Source organism: Mandrillus leucophaeus, unplaced genomic scaffold (assembly GCF_000951045.1).
Source record: "Mandrillus leucophaeus isolate KB7577 unplaced genomic scaffold, Mleu.le_1.0 Scaffold57, whole genome shotgun sequence".
NCBI lineage: Eukaryota > Metazoa > Chordata > Mammalia > Primates > Cercopithecidae > Mandrillus > Mandrillus leucophaeus.
In genome coordinates this window covers 5,990,260-5,994,337 of record NW_012106141.1, presented here as the reverse complement: position 1 = coordinate 5,994,337, position 4,078 = coordinate 5,990,260, and positions in this window count along the sequence as shown.

Below are 4,078 nucleotides of genomic sequence, written 5' to 3'. Positions count from 1 at the left end.
TTTTTTTTTGAGACAGAGTCTTGCTCTGTCACCCATGCTAGAGTGCAGTGGCGTGACCTCAACTCACTGCATCCTCCGCCTCCCGGGTTCAAGCAGTTCTCTGCCTCAGTCTCCCACGTAGCTGAGATTACAGGCATCTGCCCCCACACCTGGCTAATTTTTGTAATTTTAGTAGAGACAGGGTTTCACCATCTTGGCCAGGCTGGTCTTGAACTCGACCTCGTGATCCACCCGCCTTGGCCTCCCGAAGTGCTGGGATACAGGCATGAGCCACTATGCCCGGCAGAAATTTTTTTTAATGTATCACAGTTACTTAAATATCTTCCAAGCTACAAAACATAGAAAAGAGATTAATCTACAAATTTTTTTCCTCTAAAAATTAGATTTACTGATTCATGTAATACTGTCTTCATGATAAATGGTGGTTGATAGTGTTAATGAAATAATCACCTACTGTTAAATTCATGTATCTATATGGTTCTCAAATTTTAACAGAATTCTCAAACAAAGCCTGAGGGTTTGTTAAAACTGGAATGCTAAAAACTGGGCATGGTGGCCCACACCTGTAGTCCCAACTACTTAGGAGGCTCATTGGAGCCTAGGAGTTAGAGTCTAGCCTGGACAACAAAGCAAGACCTCATGTGTCATGTCTTTCTTTTTCTTTCTTTCTTCCTTTTTTCTTTTTTTTTTTTTTTTTTGAGACAGAGTCTCACTCTATTACCCAGGCTGGAATGCAGTGGTATGATCATGGCTCACTGCAACCTCAAGCTCTTAGACTCAAGTGATCCTCTTCTCCTGAGCAGCTTGGACTATAGGCATGTGCCCCCATGCCTGGTTAATTTTTAAAGTTTTTTTTAGAGATGGGGTCTTGCTTTGTTGCCTATGCTGGTCTTGACCCCCTGGCTTCAAGCAATCCTCCCACCTGAGCCTCCCGAAGTATTGTGATTAAAGGTGTGAGCCACCATGCCAGCCAAGACTCCATCTTTTAAAACAAAATAACTAAATTGCTGGGACTCTCACTTCTAGCCAAGATGAAGTAACAAAAACCAGATTTACCCACTCACCTAAAATAAACAGAAACAAACTAGGCAGCAAATAAGAAATAATGGTTTTTGAAGACACTGGACATCAGGTATCAAAGGACAATAATCCCTAAAGAGAGAACACAAATGCAGGGAGCCGGGAGATTGCCCCAGTTTATTGCCTTGGGAATGTGTCTAAGTTGCAGCACAGAAACGGGGAACAGAGTTAGCCTGGTGGACTCTTTGAGCTGAGAGTCTAGGGAATCCAAACCTTAGGACAGAATTCCAGAGAGGAGAGAGCAGCACAGAAAGAGAGAAATCTGCAGAAGTTTCCTTAGACTATTCAGCAGAGTACTTATTAGCACATGAATCTGAGCAAACTACCCAAAACCACGGGGAAAATCGACAGGTAAGGTTAGAGGAAACAGTGCCCAGGGTTGGCTGGAAACAATGCCTGGTCCTATCAGCCAGATTGAAAAAATCCCATAACCTGTGGGACAGTGGGTAGAGTACTCAAAAAGGTCTTGCCTCACTGATGAAAAATAATTCTAGATTGAGCACTACTCTGGATCTACCTAACAAATTATTAAAAACCTGAAAAGATCAAATTATTTCCCAGTCATTTAACTACATCCTAGAACAAAGCTCACAAGGATTTAAAGTAAAACAAAAATACACAATATCCAACAAGGTAAAAATCTGGCATCTAATCCAAAATTACTGGGCATGTAAAGAGGAAGGAATACATGACCATCATGATGAGAATAATCGATCAATTGAAACCAACATAGAACTGACAGAGATGTTACTTTAAATAAGTAAAGACATGTAAGATACTTTTTAAAAGACTTGAGCATCTAGAAATAACTACAATGTCTGAGATGAAAAATACACTAGATGGAATTAATAGTAGATTAAACTACACAGAAGAAAAGATTAATAAACTCATAGAAATAGGAGCTATTCAAAATGAAATAGAAAAGGGTCAAAAAGGAAAAATGAAGAGCATCAGTGAGCTGTGAAATAGCCTCCAGTAGCCTAATACATGGGTAACTGAAGTCCCTAAAAGAAGGGAAGAGGGACAGAAAAATATGTTAAGAAATAATGACCAATGATCCACATTTTCCCAAATTTGGTTAAACCACAGGTACAGATGCTTTACTAACCCCAAGCACAAGAAACATGAAGAAAATTATATCAAAGTATATTGCCATCAAATAAGTCAAAACCAGTGATAAAGAGGAAATCTTAAAAGCAGTCAGAGAAAAAGAGACTTAGTAACCATATAGGAACAAAGATAAGGGTGACATCATATTTCTCACTGGAAACACTGCAGGCAAGAAGACAGTGGAGTAACACCTTAAAATAGTGAAAGTAAAAAAAGTCACCCTAGAAATATATATCCAGCAAAAATATCTTATAAAAAGAAGGAAAAATAAAGATGCTTTCAGACACGAAAAGTTGAAAGAATTCCTTGACAGTATACCTATACTACCAGAAATGTTAAAGGCAGTGTTTCAGGCAAAAGAAAAATGATACCATATGAATCTACCCAAGGAAATAGCACAGGAAAAGATTAAGTATAATAGTATATATGTTAACTTTTCAATTTAAAACTTTTTTTAAAAAAAGATAACTGTTTAAACAAAAATAACATACTGTGAGAGTTTTAACACACAAAAGTAAAATTTATCAACAATAATGTAAGGACTGGAATAAAAAAATGGAAACATTATTGTAAGATTCCTATTCTATACAGGAAGTGGTATAATATCATTGAAGGTAGACTAGTTAAGTTAAACATGTATACAATATACCTTAAAGTAACCACTAAAATAATAAAAGAATTATACCTAATAATCACTCAAAAGAGAGAAAGTGAAACCATTAGCAATATTCTATTACAGTGGCTCACGTCTTAGTCCCAACACTTCAGGAGGCCGAGGCAGGTGGATCACAAAGCCAGGAGATTGAGACCATCCTGGCCAACATGGTGAAACCCCGTGTCTTCTAAAAATACTGATATCTTGACACTGTACTTCAGCCTGGTGACAGAGCGAGAGTCCGCCTCAAAAAAAAAAAAAAAAAAAAAACTATTAATTTGAAAGAACCCAGGAAAAAAAGGAAAAAGAGAACAAAGAGCAGATAAGACAAATAGAAAACAAATAGCAAGATAATACCTAACTCTATAATGAAATGATATAAACATACCAATTAAAAAGGCAAACGTTGTCTGAATAAAAAAGCAAGAATGAACTATATGCTACATACAAAAAAAACTTCTTTTTTTATTTTTTTGGAGACAGAGTCTCGCTCTGTCACCCAGGCTGGAGTACAGTGGTGTGATCTCAGCTCACTGCAACCTCCGCCTCCCGGGTTCAAGTGATTCTCCTGTCTCAGCCTCCCAAGTGGCTGGGATTACAGGCGCCCACCACCACACCCAGCTAATTTTTTGCATTTTAGTAGAGATGGGGTTTCACCGTGTTGCCCAGGCTGGTCTCAAACTGCTGAACTCAGGCCATTTGCCTGCCTCGGCCTCCCAAAGTGCTAAGATTACAGGCATGAGCCACTGCCCGGCCATAAAAAAAACTTTTTTTTTTTTTTTTGAGACACAGTCTTACTCTGTCACCCAGGCTAGAGTGCAGTGGCACGATCTCGGCTTACTGCAACCTCTGCCACCCAGGTTCAAGCGATTCTCCTGCCTCTTGGCTCCCAAGTAGCTGGGATTACAAGTGCCCGCCACTGTGCCTGGCTAATTTTTGTATTTTTCGTAGGGACAGGGTTTCACCATCTTGGTCAGGTTGGTCTCAAATTCCTGACCTTGTTATCTATCCACCTCAGCCTCCCAAAGTGCTGGGATTACAAGCGTGAGCCACCACACCCGGACTAAAAAATTTCTAAAATATAAAGACATAGATGGCACACCTGTGACTCACGCCTGTAATCCCAGCACTTTGGGAGCCGAGGTGGGTGGATCACGAGGTCAGGAGATCGAGACCATCCTGGCTAACACAGTGAAACCCCATCTCTACTAAAAATACAAAAAAATTAGCCGG